The 24,211-nt window shown below is 36.7% G+C and overlaps 1 long non-coding RNA gene across 1 annotated transcript; it reads left to right on the top strand.

Moving 5' to 3' along the window:
- The first annotated feature begins 2,492 nt into the window (after positions 1-2,492).
- On the top strand, positions 2,493-23,968 carry LOC118764976. The gene is made up of 3 exons (XR_005000815.1): positions 2,493-2,662; positions 8,813-8,821; positions 23,958-23,968. It is a non-coding gene; the product is annotated as an uncharacterized LOC118764976 (long non-coding RNA).
- Positions 23,969-24,211: the final 243 nt, after the last annotated feature.

Here is a 24,211-nt window from a genome sequence, read left to right as displayed (position 1 = left end):
CCAAAACTCTAAACATAACCGAGAAATGCAAGTATTTGCAACAAAAACATTAACAGACAACAAATGTAGACTGTGCAAAGCCATGACAGAAGACATCAACCTCATTATTGCCAAACTGCGAAAGAATGTCTTTCAGATATTATTTCCCCATTAGGCATGATGCGGTGGTCAGAACAGTCTGGAACAGAATAACAAAAGAAAGCTTCGACGGCCAGAGTTGATTATATTGTGATCGATGGATCAAAAAAAAAAAAAAAATATTGGTGGAACTTAAAAATTGAAACAGTCACCAAGTTGATACACAACCGGCCAGATGGGACCACGGGGAAAAGATATGTTCGGTGTTAGCAAAAATGTTGGCGCTTATCGAAGGTGATTTGGTCTTGAAAGCGCAAACCTCTGTTATCTCCAATAGGCCATTCCACGACAACCGCTACCGTATGCGATATATAGTAGAAAAAGTTGGAAATAAAACTGGCTATGGTTGAGGTATGATCAATTTGGATGAGTCGAAAGCCTTCAATGGGGTAGACCATTGATAATAGGCAACCGTTCTGAAAGCTGTTGGTGTCGTGTTCGCTTTCAGAAGCTGGATCGCAGTAATGCACAGCAGCATCTGTTCAGTGATCAGAATGAACGGCCAGCTATCGGAACAGTTTCATATTTCACACTCAGTCGGCAGAGAATGTTCTCTTTCACTTCTTCTGTACATGCTGGCTCTCAAGCTATTATTGCGGTAGCTAAAACTATTAAGAGGTCTCCATTTCGAGCTGGGATTCGAGAGATCTGTGTCGAACGATATCACCGTAAAAGTGATCGACACTACAAGAATATGAGACGGTTGTTGGAGGACTGGTAATTCCGAAAATGCCTGTAGGATTTCAGCTTGACACCCGGAGAAGTACCGGCAACAATCTCGGGGAAACTCTGGGTCTCAATGAGGATAGCCTGACTGATCTGTTCTGAAAAACTTTCAAGTTGGGGTCTACTATAGATAAATTTCAGAAATCCTTGGCCTGGCTGTTCTACCGAGGAGTGCTACAGATAGGCTTTTCAAATATACACTCTGAGTGACAAAACTGTTTTTGCACGCACTATTTCAGTATCCGGGAATTGATGACTTGTGAACTTATGACGGACAACTGCAATATAGACTGGAAAGGATCCAGCTATCGACCAAGTCCATCGTGAGAATTGCCAACTCACACGTCTTCCAATATGCAAGAAAAACAGTTTTCCTCTGATAACCATAATGAAAGAGGTAGTGTAGTGGAGGATGTTGAGCTTATCTTTCGTTATGGGGCACTCGACAACTTTTTAAAGTTTTATGTGTGTGTGTGTTGTGTGTGTGTGTGTGGTGTGTGTGTGTGTGTGTGGTGGAGGGGGAGGAGAAAAAGTGAGAGTGGAAAGAAAGGTACTGTCCTTTACTGAAATTTACTGAAATATGGGCGAGATTTCCAAAAACGGCAAGAGTTGACAGGATGGCATTAAGTATAACCCTGTAGGTTGGAGAATGATAGTTGTAGGTCCTCCTGTGTCACCAGGATTGCACAATAATGATGATGATGATGATCATCATCATCATCATCATTATCACCACCACCATCGTCATTGTCATCATCATCGTCATCATTATCATCATCGTCTTCATCATCATTCATTACTTAAAAGACTTTCCGATCATAACCATCCCATTTCTCATATAGATTTGGCTGTTATTTCAAGCACGCCGATCGACTATGTACTGACTCCATCGCTGACTCTGAGACGTTGTATTGTATTTCAGGATGGTATATTAATATCAAAATTTGGCCAGCAATTTCTGGGGAGGAGTAAGTCGATTCCATTCACTCCCGTGTTCTACTGGTATTAATTTTATCGACTTCGAAAAGATGAACGGCGAAGTCTACCTTTGCGGAATTTGAACTCAGAATAGAATGTAAAGACGGATGAAATGCCGCCAAGCATTTTGTCCCGCGTGCTAACGATTCTGCTAGCTCGCTACCTCGTATGGTACGTTGATTACGCTACGTTCGGAACAGACCCTCTAGTTCCTTCCTCAACTATGTTTTCCTGAAGACATTTACCAGGAGACTGAGCCATCCTGGTAACATTATAGGCACCCGGGCAAATCAATGTATTGGACACTAAGTCACAGTATACGTAGATCAAAAATGTGTCCCTAGAACCATAAGGCCCCTAGGCATCTGTTTAGTGTTCCCATGCCTTAAGATGGCACTACCTGGTGATGTTCAAGCCAGTGTACGAAACACACAGCCCTTTAGTCACTGTAACTTCTGCTGACTATATATAATAAAATACGTATGTGTGCGTGTTTGTATCACGTTTTTCCTTAGTCTTTTCTGCTGCTACTACTCTCTCACTTACTCTCTCTCTCTCCCTCTCTCTCTCTTCCACCTCTATATCTTCTTAATCTCTCCCCCCCTCTCTCTCTATCTCTTCCACCTCTATTTCTTCTCTATATCTCTCTCTATCCGTCTTTACATAATTCCCAACTGTCTTTTGTAACAACGTCTCTGATTGGTCAATAGAGCATATACTACCGATCAAACGCTCGCATTACAATATTGTCTGCTCTATCAAGATGGCTGATATAGTCGGTCTCACACCGTCTATTCTTGCCGGTTTTGACAAATACAAGGTATGTTTAATGTTGTTTCTTGTTCTGCCTATACATATTCAGTCCTGCCAACTTAAACTCACTGAAGACTATTAAATGTAACCGTGTTGTATATAAAAATGCACTATTTACCCTCTCCTTTCGCTTACGATGTTTTGTCTCGCACGACTTTCATTTTATATTTCACACCAAACACTGTCCAAGTGTCTACTATAGGTTGTAAATGAAATATCTATGTAATACCTCGATTTAAACGAGGAGGAGGGAAACGGGCACAAACCGAATGCTCGGCTAATGACCAAGCATTTTTTTCTTCCTCGTGAATACAGGAAGCGTCGATACTTCCTAGGGCTAAATAGCGGTGATGTAATTCCCTTACGGGACTGTCACGTTATGTTGACAATATACAACCACTCTGTTGCTTTTATAATTTTGCCGCAAAAGGTTTGTGGGACGAGATACAAAAGTATAAGATTTGTTGTTTGGTCGTTTAGAAGGTTTCTTTTCTATTCAGGATGTATATTGTCGTCGTTGTTCTCTGGAAAATCCCTGACTGTCTACGTGCGCCCCTTAAAGGAATCTTAATATACCATCTTAGAACGAAAACCAACTGTTGCCGACATAGCCTATTATTTCTGTTTTAGCTAACCCTTGTCTACTGTCCAGTTTCACTTCTTTGAGTACCGATTCACTTACATCGCTATACATGTATTGTTTTGAGGAAAAAAAAAACGTGGCTATTTCTAGATCTCATCTCTCTATCCCTTTATAACACATATCTGACCGTCAGATGGGTGTCAGGCGTAGGAGAGCACCGAGCTAAATACTTTGTTTCTTGTAGTTTGATATCTATGTCCAGAATCGCTAACCATATTGTAATAAATGCACCATTTAGTTCTCTCGTTCAACCATGCAAGTTACAATAAAATAGAGGTAATTTCATAACCTAGTTGGACTCTTTTAGTCCCTTTTTACATGCCAAGGAAAGGAACATAACGAATGATTCCTTAACCTGGACGTTGAAACTGTTACAGATAGAGAAATTTCCTTCCTATTTCACCATACCATCTCTCTAAGCTTGCTCCATCATAACTGAACCTAGGCTACACAAACAACAATAGAGAAAGAGACCTCTCGGAGCGGTAAAGTATAATTGAAATGAATACTTCGAAAGGAAGAGAAAATGATTATGAATGGCAAGAGGAAATAAATAAGGCGGCGGATTGGTCGAAGTGTTGGAGGAGTGTCGACAAGAATTGCCTCACGATATCCATTGGCTGTGCTTGGAGTTTAAATCCCGGTTAGGTCACCTTGCCTTTCATCCTTCCAAATTCAGTAAAGTACCTGTTAAGTATTGGGTGGTAGCAATTCTTTTCTCTTTCTGTCCATGATACGTTTGACTCGGAGAGGGGTTTACTTACAGTGTCTCTTTCTCATGAACTAGGGAAGATTGGGCGAAAGTTAACGATCTCAAAGGAAAACTGATACAATGTGACTGTGTGGTAAGAAACTTGCTAGCCAACCGCATGGTTCCGGGTTCAGTCCCAGTGCGTGACAACCTGGTCAAGTGTCTTCTACTGTACCCTCGGGCTGGATTTCGTTGACGGAAAGTGAAAGAAGAGCGGTCGTGTGTGTGTGTGTATATATATATATATATATATATTTAGGATAGGAGCACTCCGTCAATTACGACGACGAGGGTCCCAGCTGATACGATCAATGAAAGTTTGCTCGTGAAATTAACGTGCAAGTGGCTGAGCATTCTACAGACACGTATACCCTTCACGTAGTTCTCGGGGAGATACAGTACGACACAGGGTGTGACAAGGCTGGCCCTTTTGAAATACTGCTATTACTCATTTTTGCTAGCTGAGTGGACTGGAGCAACGTGAAATTGTGTTTTGCTCAAGGACACAACGCGTCGCCGGTAATCGAACTCACGACCTATCAATCGTTAGCAGAATAGCCCTAACCACTAAGCCACGCGCCTTCACACACACACACACGTGTGTGTGTGTATCTTTGTGTCTATCTGTCTCTCCATCACCATCTGACAACCGGCGTTGGTGTGTTTACACGCTGATAGAATAAGCACTAGGCTTACAAAGAATAAGTCCTGGGGTTGATTTGTTCAACTGAAGGTGGGGCTCCAGCATGGCCACAGTCAAATGACTGAAACAAGTAAAAGAACATAAGAATAATCCTTTGTGTTAATAAAATCTAGTCCCTAAATTTTTGTTGTTAAACTTAGGTAAGAGTCAGCAGTTAATTGCAATTTTCATATCTGAGAACCTGTTTTTCATAGGAGTTTCATATTTATCTACAGCTTTAGGTTAGAATAAGGGCTATAAACAGATATACTCTTTTACTTGTTTCAGTCATTTGACTGTGGCCATGCTGGAGCACCGCCTTTAGTCGAGCAAATCGACCCCAGGACTTATTCTTTGTAAGCCTAGTACTTATTCTATCGGTCTCTTTTGCTGAACCGCTAAGTTACGGGGACGTAAGCACATCAGCATTGGTTGTCAAGCGATGTTGGGACAAACACAGACATACAAACATATACACACACATACATATATACGATGGGCTTCTTTCAGCTTCCGTCTACCAAATCCACTCACAAGGCTTTGGTCAGCCTGAGGCTATAGTAGAAGACACTTGCCCAAGGTGCCACACAGTGGGACTGAACCTGGAACCATGTGGTTGGTAAGCAAGCTACTTACTACACAGCCATTCCTACGCCTATATATAAATAAACACTTAAATATTCAACTTGTAATTTTGTGTCAAAATCCTTTTTGTCCTTAATATCCACAAACATATGGCAGCAATGACAAATGATGGCGACCTTTGGCAATATGCTGTGCTTGTGAAGAAGACCCATCAAACCAAGTGAAATCGTAGATGTGGCACATACTGGTGTCATGCAACTGGCACCCATGCCGGTGGCATGAAAAAGCACCCATTACTCTCTTGGAGTGGTTGGCGTTAGGAAGAGCATCCAGCTGTAGAAACCATTCCAAATCAGACTGGAGTCTGTTGCAGCCCCTCAGCTTACCAGCCCTGGTCAAACTGTCCAACCCATGCCAGCATGGACAATGGATGTTAAACAATGATGATGATATACACTCCTAACCTAATTATCAAGGAGAATCAATGTGTTTGTATGACAAGGCTGGTCTGTTGAATTATAAGGGACAGTCAAACCAGCAGGCTTCCAAACATTTTCTGTCTCGCCTACTCATAAGGCTTGGGTTCAACCTGAAGCTATGTTATTCATCTTGGGCAAGTAGAAACAAATTTGGGATGTCCTGATTGAGAATTCTTAACCAGGTGAGCTCACCTGTTGTTAGAAAACTAAAGATATATATATAAGGCAGCTAATGTTTCCCAATTGATTATTCATTTAAGTGCATTGATCATAGCAGTGATGCATTGCTTAACTTCGCTGATTGGATAAGAACCAGTGTTTTCAAGCTAATATACTTGTAAATTAGTCTACAATGGGAGTGTATATATCAATGACATGTTCTGTCTTTGCTGTTATTGATGCCTATTTTATTGACCTTAATTCAAGTTGAACCAAGAACAATAAAACATGACACCGGGTGTTGTAACTTATCTAAATTTGTTGTTGTTACAATCTTAAACTAATCTTGAAACTGATAAAATATTTTTTGTACAAACATGAAGCATTCATTTACTAATGCTTCATCTATATTAGGTCTTACCATTAACTTACTAATTACTTTTAACTTTTATAATGTCAGTGACCTGATATATATTTCAAGTTTCTTGTGACCAAGTTGTTGGTGACTAATCCAGCAACTCCACCAACTCTGCTTTGGGGAATTCAGTAATTTTTAAAACCTGTCAAAGATTGAATGAACTTGGAAGTCAGTGGTCATTTGCTAACATGTGTCTATGCATGTACATTGATATTTACTTGCATATATACATGGGAAAAGGGTAGTCTTAGTTGAAACTTGTGATATTTGATGTCTCTGACCATTTCTCCATTTGTTTTTCCTTTTTGTTAGCTTCAGATCTTTAGCGACATTTTTGCATATAAAATTTTATGTGTGGGCGCTTTTTATACCTCATTTTTTTTTTGCTTCTTTCTTGCTCGAGTGTCTGATCTGAAGCAAAAGCCACTACATTATATTTGCTTTGAATATATATTAGTTTGGATATTCCACCTATTATTAAGTTCCCAGCTCTTCATAATCATCTTCAGTTATAGTAATCTTTTTGAAAACAAGATGCAGTGAGTCCATGTTTTCCTAAAAGGGAAACATCTTAGACCCTTCTAACTACTGTCCTATCACATTCACTTCCTACATTTCAAAGGGGATTGTGACAGCCATTAAGAATAACTCCCTTCATTACATTGAATCTCATTTCCTTTTTAATGACCACCAGTATATCTTTTGTAACATCAAATGTTCCAGTGTCCTACTCTTATATGTTACCTGTAGAGATCCACACTTAATAAATTTAGTGAAAGTAGTATTGTTACCTTCAGCAGTATTAAAACTTTTAAACCTGGCTAGCATGCAAATCTGCTAGCAAAACTGTTCTACTTCTTGTGTTGCTGACTCTCTGTCATTTCAACTATTATGGCATATGTTGAGCTCTCTGTGGCCTGTATTCTGTCAACTTTGATGTGACCTCAGGGTTCAGTTTTGTCCTTCACACAATTTCTCCTGTATGTTAGCAATCTACTTTCTGTCACTTCTAACAATGCACACTTCTACACTGATGATAGCACCTTTCATTCCTCCCTAACCTAATTTTAAGCATTATCAACACTCCCCATACCAAACCTGTACTGGCTTCATAAACGGAGAATTCATAAATCTCCTTCGACAATACAAATATAAAAATCACTACACACATTGATAAAACTTTATTCCCCACCACCCCAAATTCAAGCAGCATGCAACTAGAAACCTCAAATTTGCTATGAATGCTAGACCTCACCATCAGTGAGGATCTCTTCTGGTGAACACACAGCCTTGACATAACAAACACTGTATTACAAAACTTCAACACCAGAAAATATTTCAGATCCTTAACAGCTATTAATCGTCTACAAAGCTCAACTTTTGAAATGGAGCACTATTCTTGTAACTAGGTCTGCAGATGCTACACACACTTCTGGATTTGACATGCTACCTTTGCCAATATTACTATAGTCTCTGATTTTGAGAGCTGGACAACTGGTCTCACTTATGCATTCCAAATCTGCTACCTCCACTTATGCACCCCCAATTTGCTTCTCTCCCTTTCATTATCTAAACCATTTAAAAGCCTCACTCTCCATTAAGGGCTCTCTAACTACCTCCCCAGAACTCCTTCCCTGCACATACTTTATTTGCAGTCATCTATTTGCAAACATTTAAGAGGAATATTACCAACATGAGTGTCTGGTCTTAGGGGGCCAGTGAAAGATATGCGTACAGACCCTTCTACTAGACCGGGCTGATACAAATCTTTTTTATTTGATGAAAATCAAGTCAATGTAGTCACTTATTTTGTTAGAAACAGTAGCTGAATGTTCCTCAAACCACATGCTACTGAAATAAAGGACATATTGGTTAATGTAATCTGGGGTACACTATACATAGATAAAAACTGATAGTCTAGCTACAATTGATCAGAGATCTACCAAATCAGGGCTGCCTAGGGCTAAATAATCAATATCTTCTTTTTCAGCATACAGCTACCATTTCCTTTTTTGGAAAAATCATTCTAACAAACAGAAAAGTGGGATATTTGAATATCTATTTTGAAATTGGCACTTGACCACAAATTATAGAGGAGAATATAATCAAATATATCTCATTTTATGTACGTCTTGCAAGGGAAAGTTTACTGGTGAAGGCTTCTTCTCTTTGCAGCTCCAACTAATTGTTGTCTCTCTCTTGTCTAAATCTGAGTAGCCCTCTCCTCTACAACAAGAAACCTGCTCTGCTCTCTTCTCTTAAACTTTAACCTCTCATCTCTTTGTATAAGGACCTGCCTTGTGGTTTATAGTCTCATAAGCTGCACAGCAACCCCACGGGTGCTGATGGGGAAAAAAAAGCACCACAGTATCCACTATATAGTGGTTGACATTAGAAAGGGCATCTGACCATAGAAATGATACCAAAGAAGATACTGGAGTACAATGCAGTCCTTGCACTTGCCAGGTCCTACCAAACCATCCAGCCTATACCTGCAGGGAACCTGGATGTTAAATTATGATGATGAATGTAAAGGGATGCGACTAAACACTAAAACTAATTTTCCCTGGTAGTTTACAGATTCTATTTTTTGTCACTTTATTGGATTGCAATAACCATCAGATTTAATATTCGCATTTTAATTTTTCTGTTTATCTCTTCTGAAGTATCCTCCAGTTTTTTGGGTTTTTTTTTTGTTGACATTCTTTGATAGTTGTAACATAATTACATCTCCTTTGTACAGGCAGTGATGGTTGCAATTAATTGATTCATAAACAACAGTTGTGGCTGTGTGATAAGAAGTTTGCTTCCCAACCACATGATTCCTAGTTCAGTACCATTGCATGACATGTTGGGCAAGTGCCTTCTACTATAGCCTCGGGCTGACCAAAGCCTTGTGAGTAGATTTGATAGATGGAAACTAAAGAGAGAAGTTCGTCATATATATATATATATATATATATATATATATATATATATATATATATATATATGGGGGTGGATGCTCTGAAAGTGTAGCTGCTAGAGTAAGGATAGCCTGGGCAAAATTCAGAGAGCTCCTACTTCTGCTGATGACAAAGGGCCTCTTGCTTAGAGTAAAAGGTGTACTGTATGACACGTGTGTGAACAGCTATGCTATGTACCAGTGAAACATGGGCCGTGATTGCTGAGAACATGTGTAAGCTTGCAAGGAATGAAGCCAGTATGCTCCGCTGTCAAACTGACCTTCTCCAATTATGACAGTAAAGAAAAATGTTAGACATTAATGGTGGTGGTTATAAGTTTCTGCTGCTAAATTTATCTATTGAAATTAAGGAGTGAAGGTTGATCCTATAACATTGATAGACTATTATGAAAACTATATTTCTAAGTTGTGTCTTTTCATGCCTTATAATTTAACACACTCACCAGTAAAATTTCCACTTATTTCTTATCTTTATTTTCCTAAAATTTTTGTTGCGTCTTGCAACCTTTTCAATAGTCTCGACTCAAGACTACTGAGAAGAATGCAAGACACAACGCAAAGTTTAGGAAAATAAAAATAAGAAATAAATGGAAATTTTACTGGTGTGTTAAATTATAAGGCGCAAAAAGAAAATGACTCTCCCCAGACACAACAGAATATGCTTCAACACATGAACTCACATAAAGAATCTTGCAAACTAAATCCAAAAACGAAATATATTTCTAAGTATGTTTGTGAAAATGTTTTGGAAATATTAGCTATCAGGAGTGTACCTAAATTTTGCATGACAATTAAAGGGTCAGATTCTTTCTCTATGAAAGACATAACATGACTGTTACATACATTTTTCTTTCTTGTCAACTAATATTTTAAAATGTTTGAGCCTACAAACAAGGTTGTATGTATGTGCTTCCATATGGATTTATCTGGTTCTTGGAAAGAGTAGGTTTTTTCGGAAATCATATTTAAAATAGATGTAGTGTTTCTTTGACACTATCACGTTATTTATAGTGAGTATTTAAGTTATTTTGATGTCCATTCCACCTCTCCCCACCAAGCCAGAATTAGGTCAAGTGAAAGTAGTTTATTTTAGTTTTCTGGAGATGAATTATGTTTGAGTAATTGTAAATGTTACAAGGTGGTCACTGAAGCAAGCTTGTTGGAGTTAATTAAGGTGGTGCTCCAGCATGCCTGCAGTCAAAATGAAACAAATTAATGATTGTTAGATTTCTAGAGAATCCATATTATAAATACCTGATAATTGACTGAGTTTATGAAAAAAGTGTTGACATATTGTATGTTAGACTGAACAAAAGGTTTATGTAGGAGGAGGTGATGAAAAGTTCCTGTCTTTGGGTATAAGAAAGAACAGGAGGATCAGTTAATTATGTTTTTATTCAACATATTTCCCTCTCAGATTCACACACTTGTTACAGTGGTCCTTCAGTTTTCCTAAACCCTCTAAAAGAACTTAGAATGTTGGATGCCAACTTGACCTTTCATAATACCCTAAAAGCCAGGAGCTTTTTAGCACTTGCTCATATTATTTAATAAATAGGTAACATTAGTTCATACAGTGCAATGTAAGCAGTGGAGATGCTGTGTTTTGTTAACTTGTTTGGTTTAACCCTTTAGTGTTTAAACCGGCCATATCTGGCTAAAATATTTTACCTATTTTATGTTCAAACTAGTCAGATATAGTCATTCATAGCTATTTTATTGTGTCATTTTAAAAATAAAGAATCACATCATTGAAATCTCAAAGCCATGAAATGATACAAGATTAATTTTACATGGTGTGAATACATAAGCTTTACATTTTACAGAATAATCTGAATGCTAAAGGGTTAAACCACATGCTTCCCGAACTTCGTGGAGAAAGATAGGAACCATCAAGCCAATTTTTCTATAGATACTCTTTATTTAATTGAATACTTTAGTATTACACTGTTACTAAATGAGTTATGGGACTTATTTTCACCATATTGTAAACATTAGAAAATTACTATTTTTTAAAATCTCACGACGAGAGATATTCAGCAACAGTACTTTGGAGTAAATATTTTTGCCAACATAACATGGCAGTCCTGGTTTAGGACGAATGTTGCTGTAATTTAGCCCCAGGAGACATTTGCTATTGTAGTTTTTCTCAGTGGTTGATGAAATAACTACTTATAAAGTATTTGGTTGCTTATGAAACCCCCATCGTGTCTATTGTTTAAAATATTCACCAACTTGTATCCAACACATACTGATTCTCTATCTGCTTCATTTACAGTATTTTCAGTGAGAAAACTGCAGTGATTGACTGTTCTATTATTTAAATCTAAAGTTAACTGTTAATTCAGCTCTATAAATACAGTGCCCTTGCTGCTAATGGTAGTTAGCTATAATTGTCCTACTTTCAGATAGACAAGTCCATTGAGAGTCAAGTGCTGTGCTTATTTATGAACATTGTACCAGTGATGGGAGAGAAATCGTCACTCCACTCAACACCTAATATCCTAATAATCTATAATGTTACACCTTTTTGTTAGAATCAAATAAATATGAATAGCAAACATTTTAACACCATTTGATCTGCTTAAGCAGGGGTTAGCTAAGTGACAGGGACAGTGATGCCTTGCCATTTCACCTCGAGTTCTGGTCAATAAATCTATGATAATTCCATCTGTTACTGTCCTGTTTTTTTTTTTTTTTTGTATATCTAGAACAGTGTTATCCAATGTATTCTACTTATATAAATGATAGTGTATTTTTTTTTAGGGAGCTTTAGCTGCTATTTTCAGCAAGTTGAACAGCTAAATTGAGGTTCTCTTAGGTTTGTCGCAGATATTGTTGTATGAGTACCTCCTTTTAACATGGAGGTAATTGAGTAAATGTTTGGTTATGACTCATGGTATCAATTAGTCTAGTTGTTCATCACCTGTTCCAATATGCTGCATTTATTTCCTCTTATTGATCTGGAAGTTGATCTTGGTAGTATTAGCACCTAAAATAGCTATCTAGCTGGCTGTTCATCAGTTGTACAGGGTGGACCTTCATACTGCTGTTGAGCTATTGTCCTGCTATCAAGTCTAGTGTGGTCATTCTGCTTGAAACTTTAACTCCTGACGGACTAAATAAATACTTTCTCTTAATTTGGTACAAAAATGTTTTTGCCAAAAGACAGAATATAACACCTTTTAGAGTTCATCTAATATTCTGGTATTACCAATTTTCATTGGTTGAATTTTAACCCTATAGTCTTGGGTTAATGGACTATCGCTCCTACCACTGCTGCTCCCATTTTTCTATGATGTTTCCAGCCTTGTTTCTCTACCCTTCTCTCTCTATTGCTTTTGTCTGTTTTCCATGTTTCACTTCTATTTTATTTTCATCTCTTTTTCATCCTGTCATTCCTGTCTTTTCTCTGCTATCTCTTTCCTTCTACTTATTTCCCTTCTCACATTCTCTGAGCCTATCCCTCTCTCTCTTTCATCCTCTTCTTTTTCCCTCCTTGTCAATGCCTCTTGTCACCACTGAATTATCCCCCTGTCTTCTCTCTCTCATTTTCCCTTTGCTCTCAACCATATATTTATTTCTTTACTATCCACAAGGGGCTAAACACAGAGGGGACAAACAAGGACAGACAAACAGATTAAGTCGATTATATTGACCCCAGTGCGTAACTGGTACTTAATTTATCGACCCCAAAAGGATGAAAGGCAAAGTCGAACCCGGTGGAATTTGAACTCAGAACGTAACGGCAGACAAAATATGGCTATGCATTTCGCCCGGCGTGCTAACGTTTCTGCCAGCTTGCCGCCTCAACCATATATTACCATATGTCTAACCTTGTCTCACATACAAACACTATAAGCATAGCAAATGGCAAATTCACAGATTTAAAGTAATTCTCTCTCAAAAATGTGATGAGATCAATTCTTGTATCGATGTTATCTTGATTTAAAACTCAGAAAAACAATCATCGTTATTGTAAAGATGATGCTAATTTTCTATCTAGCTTCCTGTGTCGGCTTCTCTTATTATCATGACACACAACTTTCGAAATCTAATAAAAACACAAACTGCTGATGAAGCCAAGCTAATGAAAAATACGAGGTTAGAGATCATTAAGAGCAAGAATGTTAGGGCATTAGATAAAATGTCTTGCTGTAATTCTTGTAGATCTTTACGTTTTGAGTTCAAATCCTGCCATGGTCAACTTTGCCTTTTATCCATCAGGAATTGATAAAATAGAGTTCCAGTCAAATATTTAATTTAATAGGTTCAATTTAAAGGACTAACCCTATGCCTTACGTTTTTAGGTCTTTTGTCTACATTAGAAACAATGTTGAAAGAGGAATGAGGGAGCTTCTACAAAGGTGCTTGTCCTGTTAGAAATTGCAACCAAATTTTCGCTCACACTTTTCAAGCTTCATGGAAGAACATTTTGGATTAATGTAGTCCTTGATGGAATACCTTTGATCACAGATCTGCTGGATTCAGTCTGACTTAAGGCTAAACTATGGCTAATTATAAATTCATTCTTTGTGGATGAACCCCAATGAGTTCTATCATAACTTCATTAACTCTCATTTTTCATTTCACATTGCTGTAATTAGTTTAGATAAAATGCTTTGTAAATTTCTAATGACTTTATTTTAAGAATGTAAATTAGATGTTACATAGCAAATTAATCCGAGATTATTATTATGCTTGCATTCAGTAAATGCTTTGTGTAGTGACTGTAGATTCAGTGGAAGTCTGGTTGTGCTGTATCCTGGTATGTAATGCTTATTATGAATGTCGTATGTAAAAGAGTATAGAAGGTGAAGTTGATGACTAACAATTTGCTAGATACCATTTTCAATTGGATTGTTACTGGAATTAAAATTATATTCCAGACAGGCCTTTGTAACTACTGTCAACTTGAAAACATTGAGTTTAAAGACAGCATAAAATATATTATTGCCATTGTTTTCCATTCACTTTCTGTATGTATATGGGGTGAAGGACCATATCTCTTTATATTTAACTTGGTTTCTATGACTGGTTAATCCTACCTTACACCAACCACTTCACAGATTGTACTGGGTACATTTTATCAGAGCACTAGCATTAGCGTCTTGCCATGTCTTCAAAAAGACTAAACAGTCCTCTCAATCCCACACTTTGCAGTGAACTGGATGCATTTTACTATGGCACCAGTACTATAAAGGATTACCATGTTCTTGACAAGACCAAAGGATCATGTCTAGCACCCCATATCTCATTTCCCCAACTATTTTGCAAAGTATCCTAGATGAAATCATAGTGGTACCATCCCCTCGGGAATTGCCTTGTACTGCATTAGAGTCCTCTCTACTCTTGTGCATTTATTCACTCAGCTACCTAGCTAATGAATCGAACAAAAGAGAACAGAAGAGCCAAGATGAATAGGAGAGGTGGGGTAAGAGTATAGTAGAAATATAATTACATATATGTGTATGTGTGTGTGTTGTGGCATTTCATAGTTTTGTTAAGTTTTAATGTGCTATAAAAAATGTAATGACTTGAATGCCAAGCAGTCTCTCTACAGTAAAGTTTCTATCATTTATATGTCTCTATGAGATGTTTCTCTGAAATAAAATATTATAACTAAGTATCATCCCACACTTATACTCACATTGTTATACACACTGGTATTTTAATGTAACACCTGTTTCCAGTGAAAATATTAGATTTTACACAACTCATTAAATGTTTTGTTTATTAATTCTTATATCAGAACAAGCATTTACAGCTTAGCTCAGAATTTCCAGAGGACACTCTTTTGTGACTATTTGAAGCAAGTCTTAGAGCAACTCAGTATCTTGATATGATGACCAAATTAGCTCAAAACATGTACCTGGAGATATACTGGCTTTCTCAGTGATTCCTTGTTTTTACACATGTCTCTTTGATAGGTTTCTTTGAGACAAAATATTGCAGTTTACTGCCATTCCATGTTTGTATTCACATTATAAATATTATACACATCTGTATTTCATGAATTATATTTGTGTGTGTGTGTTTTTTTTTAATGTTTTCTCATACTAATATATTTTCTATTGTAACCAACTCGGTTGATATAATTTTGTATTAGTTGTAACCTAAAGATGTTGGTATTTAGTCCCAGGTCAGTCCTGACTGAGCAGACCTATGATTAAAGGTATTTAGCCTTGACCATCTTGTCTTATTTCGTAATGGTGTGTGTAGGACTACATATAACAGACATCAAATGGGAAACTTGATCTATCTTATGGGTTTTAACGCCATCACTTGACTGTTTGTTGCTTTATATGAAGTTCAATCTGTAGAGACTATTTGAACCAAATCTTAGAATAACTCTTTATGTGATGACTCTTTGTAATATAGTATCACAGGGGTCTTAGTTTCTTTCCCCATTTTACTCCACAAGCCATAAATTCTCTGCTTTTCTCTAACAAGGCTATAAAAAGACATTATCCAATGTGTTTTTCCTTTTTAAGACGATAGGGTGTGATTTGAGTAATATTTTGCTATTATTTCTAACAGGTGGAGTAATCATGTAGGCTCCTTTGATGGTCCAACATCTATTTTTCCATATATTCATGCCAGAGAAACTGGTTTCTGTGTGTCAAGAATTAAAATTATCTTACATTGAACTAAAAGTGGTTCAATTAATTGAATCAGCTTTGCAAATCACTGAGAAAAAAAAAATACAAAACTAGCAAAACCACAGCAAATTTATAAAATTACCTATGTCTGATCTACATTAGGGACTAGGTTGTGTGGTTGAGCAATTCTGTTTTGGTTTTAAACAACAAAGGCACATCAGTTGGTCAATAATGATGCTTAGTTTCCATGTAAATGATGTAGATGGGACCTATCTCTTGGACATATATTTCTCAGGTAGATGGTACCTGTATATGGGGACATGACCAGGTAGATGACAAATAGATAGCAGCTGTCTTTGATGATATGTATTTTTAAAATAGACTGCACCTGTATTACTTAGGAAAGGCTTCTCTCTCTGAAGGCAGACAGCACCTGTCTCTGCTTATATATATGTGTATATATATATATATGTGTGTATATATATATATATATATATATATATATATATATATATATATATATATATATATATAAAACATTGATTATCATATCAGTTTCAATCAATTTGATTTTGATGATAGACTAGTACAGAATCTTCATGAATGGCAGAAGATATAATATTGCTTTGCTCTTTGATTTTATCCAAAACTCATGCAAGGAAAGAATGAGTGGAAATATGTTGTCATAAATTTGGTATCTATGAAGATTTATGTGTTTGCATGGTAATTAAGAATTTTAAAAACAAAAAGCAGGAAAAAAATAAAAAAATAAAAAAGCAACAAAAAACAACAAAAACTGAATTTATTGCTACCTCCCCCTGAACCACTTTCATGAGCAGAGTAATGCTTAGTTCCCGCCTTCATGGACAAGAGTAATATACTGCATATAAAACACCAATTTGGTGTCTACTACAGGGTTGGAATTTGATAGCAGCACCTTAATCACTTCACTGTTTCCCCTGCTGCTGCAGCTCCATACCAGCATTATCCATCGCTACTGCTACCACTCTTAGCTTCATACCACTGCTGTCATCACTGCTACTATTGCAGCCCCATACCTTCACTGTCCGTGACTACTGCTTTAAGCTATATCCCATTATTGCTTTTACTACAGCACCATACCAATACTCCATCACTGCTGCTGCTATTGTAGGCTCTACTACTTATAAGCTCCATACCATCACTGTCCATCACTACTAATACTATGCATACTCCAAAGCTCCATAACTACTGCTACTACAAGCTTCATACCACCACTGTCCCATTACCTAAAACCAACCTGATACTTCCACTTGTCAGTCTTTCTGTGTCTCCTACTAAACCAAGCATTAAACATATCTGCACCACTTTTCTCTATAAATATCAACATGAACAATATTTAAAACCTCATAAAGTCCTGCAAAATCTACCTGTTATTGCTCTGCTTACTCTCTCCACTAGTAATATAAAAAAAAAATCTATGAAAGCAAAGCAATACCACCCCTACAGCTCACAGTGTTCCAGTAGCTAGCATATGTGTATGAGATAATAATAGGTGGAATATTTGTTGTGGTAAATGATGGGCTTCTTCACAGTCTCCGTCTACTAAATTCACTCACATAGGGCATAAGTCAGAACTGATCTACAGAAGAAGACACTTGCACATGTTGCTATGCAGTGTCACTGAACATGGAACAACATGGGTGTGAAGCAAACTTCTTTTGCATGCAGCTTACCTGCACATACTTTCACCAGCTTAATAACATTTTCAGATTTGACAGCAACTGTCATCAGCATGTAATGATATACCACAGCTATGATTTCTTTTTCGTTTGGTGTTTTTTTTAAATTTCTGTGCCCCAGTGTAATATTTCTAAATATGCAGAATAGAATGATTAGGTTCATAGGTGTAAAAAGCATGTGACATTAAATAATGTTTATACTTTTGTGTAACTTCCTGATTATTTTTAGATGCAGGTCATGTTTAACGCATGCTTCAGTTTCATGTGCAAACTCACTGCACCCTGTCATAATATTTGAGGTACAATGTGACTATCAAGATATTTTTTTTCATCACATTCTTTTTCCATAAGGAGTAGTCTGCAAGAAATGTGTATCCAAACTGATTAATCCATTTTCACCACAGTTCCCCGTCTGTGACATGGTTAGTAGATTTGTTTAACAAATTGCTATATCTTGTTACATTGTTAGGGAAATGTATTACCTTCCCAAAGCTCTCTCAACATTACAAAGATTTGAATCTTCATTTTTGCCATTCAAAATTAGTGTGCTGTGTTATATTTTTTTTTCTCAAAATATGTTCAGTCAGAACAAATCCTAATCCATCGTTTGGTTTAAACCTTCCATCTGCCCTGCTTTCCTTGAGTTCCTTTTCGTGGAGTACTAATTCTGTTTCAAACACTTGACCCAAGTTCTCAGTCTGAGTTTATCTTGATATCCCCTACCCAACTTCTGAGTTCATGCAAAAGGTTGTGGCCATTCTCCTGAGTGAGCTATGAAACCAAAGTAGAAACCAGTCAAAATCCTGCACTATATGAAATGAAATTGCACTACATCATTAAACTAAATTGGAACGTGAAATAATCAAGCTTATAAGGAAGCCTCTATGTAGTTGGTGACCTGCAACAAATCACATTTCACCATCTTCAAAAAGGGACATAACACATTGGTTATAACAGTCCTGGATTATAATGAGAAGAAGTAAGTTGAGGGTGTTCATGGTTTGAATGTCTGATCATATGTCTATGTTGTTTGGCCTCAAGTCAGCCATGTCAACCTTCACTATTTCACCCACGATGACGCCCCAAATCAATTGAGCTAATCTTTATAAACATTCTATTAACATGCATAGCTATAAATGTGTCTAGTTTTCCTCAAATGGTGTGAGCCTTTTGTATGTCAGCAAAGCATTAGTAATTAATAAGCTTATTGCTGCTATTTTTTTGCTATAGGATAATTAGTTTGGGATTAATTGCAGGTATGATGTCCAGTGTTATATATATTTACATTTTTACTTTATATTTGTTTCACTTGTTAGAACACATGGTATATCTTATGCAGTCAGTTAGATCAAGGTGGAAGGAGCCTCTTGCATGTAGGATACATGGTATGCTTCATGTGGCCAGTTAAGCCAGAAAGGGGGGTACATTTTGCATTTTAGGATACGTGGTATAATTCATGGTTAGTTACATTGTATAGAGGACCCCTTTGCATGTCAGGACAAATGACATACCCGAAGTGTTTAGTTAGACTTGGGTGGGGTGAAAGCAGGTGCATGTGGGCAAAGTTTCATTCACATTGCGACTGTTTCCACTGATATTCTCAAAAAATCTATAAGGAAACAACAGTGTTTAATCCTTTACCATTTAAACTGGCTATAATTGGCCTAAATATTCTACCTATGTTGTGTTCAAACTGGCCAGATCTGTCCTCTCACACCTACCTTACAATATCATTCTATAATTGAATAGCCATTTCATTGAAATCTCAAAGCTATGAAATAATGCATAATTAATTCCAAACAATGTGAATAAAGAAGCATTACATTTGACAAGTGATCTGAATATTGAAGGGTTAAGTCTTAATACCAAAACAGTAATTTAATGTTACATTTTTTATTCTTTTATGTTTCGGCCCTAAGGCTGTGGCCATGTCAGAGCACTGAATTTTTAATAATTCAAGATTCATTATTTTTTTCAGTGTAGATGTACCACCTCAGGTTTATATGTATTTACAATAAACTCCTGGTATTTCAGATATTCTCCACAACTGATCTAGATGGTTGATAGTTCACCCATGTCACCTTTGTATTCTGTTTGTAGTAAATAAACAAGGTTTTATTCTTGCCCTTGCAATATAGCATTATTTTTGGTATTTAGTCAGAGAAAGGCCTCATAGTAGCAGAAATACTAGTTTGGCAAACAAAATTCCTGGCGTCAGTTATGAATGACTCTTTTATATTCTTAGTTCAAATCCTTCTGGGGTTGGCTTTTTCCCCTTTGTCTTTCCAGGGTTGATAAAATGAAGTACCTGTTAAGCAGTATTTGTGGTCTTGTACCATTGTTCAATCATTATTTGGACAGAAGAGGGGAGACCATCCTGGACTGCTAAAGTTGACATTTAGCTTATAATTTTGAAGTTGGTGTGTGCACCATAAGGAGATTTTGATTGGTACTAGCCCCGATTGAGCTCACCTTGATGAAAGACATTCCATCCATGACTATGGATAATGTATAACCACATCAGCCAATATGTGTGTGTGTGTGTTTTAAAACACTTGATTTGGCTGATATTTAAAGCAGGTTGAGAAATCACATAGAGGTTTCATCATTTGCTTGTCCAAGATTTGGTGTATGGCTGAAATTATTTAAGACTGACCACTTCCCCTTTTTTAACCACAGTTAAAGTAGAATCTAGACAGGAATTAAAGGTTACTAAAAATTTTACATTAGACAAAATTTGTGTTCAGATTAAACAATTGTATGACAAATTGACAAAATTTCATTATTAGAAGTTATATTTTCATTGGAAATAACTGTTACATTAGTTGACCAGCTTTATAACTGGAAATTTATATGTTTGTACATTTATGTTTGTACATTCCAGCTTTAATTGTAAAGAAGGAAATCCTACCCTTTACTTTCCAGAGACAGTCCCCAAAACACTTTTTGCCTGTTTATTCTTTAGCATTTAATCCAGCCACATTTGGCCCAAATACTCTACTTGTTTTATGTTAAAACTGACTAAATACAACCTAGCACACCTACCCTACAAGGTCAGTCTATAAATATACAAACATACGATCAAAATCTTGAAGCTACAAGATAATGCATGGTTAATTCGAAACAATGTGAATGAAAAAGCAATACGCTTGACAAAGAAACCTGAATGCAAAAGGGTTAAATCTCAGATTTGTATTTTTGTATAGTGAACACTCTACACTTCTGAAGTTTACAACATACATGTTCTATTTTCCTACTTTTACTTATTGTTTTGGGTATTTCATGAGTGATACTTTAATTATGCTACTAATATTACTAATATTCTTAACTTTACCGTAATGACAATGCATTTTTTTCTTAAATTTTCTTTGTATTATTGTAGTTCAGAAAAAAAAACAAAAATAATAAATCTGACTTTTTATGTTATTAAATACTAGAGGGGTTGGAGACATTCAGAAGAAACTTTTGTAAAGTTTTTTTTTAAAATTATTTTATTTTAAGGACATCATTATCATCATCATAATTATTTAATATGCCTTTTTTCCATGTTGGCATGTGTGCAGATGTGTGTGTGTGTGTGTGTGTGTGTGTTTTATATATATAGGCGTGTATATATAGCTGTGCGTATATAGGTGCAAGAGTAGCTCTGTGGTAAGTAATTTGCTTCCCAACCACATGTTTGCGGGTTCATACCACTACTGCATGGCATTTTGGGCAAGTGTCTTCGGCTATAGCCTTGGGCTGACCAAAGCCTTATGAGTGGATTTCCTAGATGGAAACTGAAAGAAGCCTGTGTGGTAAGAATCTTGCTCCTTAACCACAGGGTTCTGGGTTCAGTCCCACTGCATGGCACCTTGGGCAAGTGTCTTCTACTATAGCCTTAGGGCAACCAAATCCTTGTAAGTGGATTTAGTAGACAGAAACTGAAAGAAGCCTGTCAAATACATGCACGCACTCACACACACAGACACACACACACATGTGTGTATGTGTGTCTTTGTGTCTGTGTTTGTCCTCGCATCACTGCTTGACAACTGGTATTAATGTGTTTACATCACTGTAACTTTGTGGTTCGGCAAAGAAGACCTGTAGAACAAAGCTTAAAAAATAACCCCTGGGGTCAATTTGACTAAAACCCTTCAAGGTTGTGCTCCAGCATGGCTGCAGTCAAATGACTGAAACAAGTAAAAATATGTAGGTGAGAATGTTTGTGGGTGTGTGTATTATAGGTGTGGGAGTGGCTGTGTGGTAAGAAATTTGCTTCACAACCACATGGTTGTGGGTTCATACCACTACTGCATGGCACCTTTGGCTGACCAAAGCCTTGTGAGTAGATTTTGTTGATAAGAAACTAAAAGAAGCCCATCATGTGTGCGTGTGTTTGTGTCTATTCCCCCACCACTGCTTGACAACTAGTGTTTTTTGTGTTTACATCCCTGTAACTTAGCAGTTTGGCAAAAGAGATTGATAGAATAAGTACTGGGATTGGTTCATTTGACTAATATTTTTCAAGGCCTGAAGTCTAATGACTGAAACAAGTAAAAGATAAACAGTGTGTGTGTGTGTGTGTGTGTGCGTGCATGTGTGTGCATGTCTAACTGCTGATGTATTTCATATGTTTGTTTACATCTGATGAATTAAAACAACTTCATTCTTTAGATTTTGATATATTACAACTATATCTCATTTCATATGGTTCTGTGTGAAAAATGGCAGATGATAATATTTAGGACCTGCCATTAGATATTTCTTCAATAAGACAGCTTCAAAACATATTTTCAAAACTAATTTCCAAATGCTTCCTCAGTTATTGATTTTATCTTCAATCTTATTTTTTTTATTTATATTAATTCTTGAGACTTACATAGCAAAACAGAGATATTAAGATATTCTATAGGGTTTGCTATAAGACTATTATTAATTTAAATTCATTTTCTATATTATGTGGAGTAAGGATCTTTTCATCTAGGTTAAATACTGATTGATTCGACTTTGAGCTTAACTAGGAAGTAATTTGGAAGATGTTTGTATAAATAACATCTTTAAATCATAAAACATTTTTGCTAATTTCATGATCAACACTGAAGTCTTATGTGGTCAAGCATATGGCTTGATCTCCTCAACTGGCAAACCAAAATGAAGTTCTTGTTTTTTCATTATTCCAAGTTGAAATACAGCCTTCCAGGCAGATGTGCTAACTTGAGTAGAGAAACATATATAAAGGATAGTGATACTGATGTCAACTAATCATTCTCTTTACCATCAAATCAGTTTTTCGGACATGCAATCTGTAAGATGAATAAAACCACCAGCCTCATTACAAATATGGTGTTTTTAGTAATACAAATGTTATTAAGGAGAATATTTCTATTGTTTCTATTGTATTCATATTCCAATAATATTTTTGATATCTCTTAGTTTATTTTATTATAACTGAGCTCAATATATTTTTTGTTATGACCAAATGTATGTGCAGTCTTTAAAATACTATAGTGAACTGTATGTGGGTTCTTAGTTTGAAACAAAATAGTTTTGCTATCTGTGCAGTTGACTTGCTGCCTATCAACTAACTGAGCATTTGGTGATAGTAATACTGATATATTGTCTTCAGATATATTGCTTTGTATTTTTTTCATTAGCTGCATAAGAGTAATTGCAATAAACAAACTTGATGATACAGGAAGCTGTTGTCTTCTCTATCACATGACATTTATTTCAAACATGAAAGTATTAACAGTTAGTTTGGCAGCTGTTATTGTTTAACAAAGCATGAAGACTTTCAAAAACGTTCTTGTAACATCATCAGTATTATTTAATGTCTGTTTTCCATGTTAGCATGGGTTCGATGGTTTGATAGGATCCACTGAGCCACGGGACTGTATCATGCTCCATGTCAGCTTAGACACAGGTTCTATGGTTGGATACCCTTCCTAATGACAACTACTTTACAGTGTGTAATGGGTGCTCTTTTGATGCCACTAGCACAAGTGAGATTGCCAAGTAACTTGCATAACAGGAAAGGAGAGGAAAAGGGGAAAAAGGAAAGCCCTGCCCTTGACTAAATGAGGGCATATTTGAGCAGGTGGAGAGGGGATTTAATTCCACGGACAAGCAGATGTGTCTTGCTATGGAGAAGATACATGGCTACTCCACATTTATATAAGGGTGGGCAATAGTATCTGGGGAAAAGGTATACTGATGGTGATGGGTTGTCTGAGAAAAACACTCGGGAAGTAAGAGATGATATGTGTAGTGGCTCAGAGAGTTAAAAGCAGGTGGTAAGTCATTAAGGTTGAGGTAGACATAGTGAGTGATGAACAGAAGTGGAAGTGCAGCTTTATAATAAATATCAGTATGGGTTGCAAGTAGAGAGAGAGACGTAGGAGTGACCCAGGGATGACAGTTGAGCGAATATGAGATTATGAGCAGTGCATAGGAGCAGTGGAAAAGGAGATGTAGAGGTACAATTAGGGGTAACTATAATGAGTGGGCATAATGACAGATGAGTAGGATCTATGAATGATAGCAGATATGCGAGGTATTATGATGGA

The sequence above is a fragment of the Octopus sinensis genome, linkage group LG10 (genome assembly GCF_006345805.1).
Source record: "Octopus sinensis linkage group LG10, ASM634580v1, whole genome shotgun sequence".
Taxonomy (NCBI): domain Eukaryota; kingdom Metazoa; phylum Mollusca; class Cephalopoda; order Octopoda; family Octopodidae; genus Octopus; species Octopus sinensis.
This window is presented reverse-complemented; position numbering and strand designations above follow the sequence as displayed.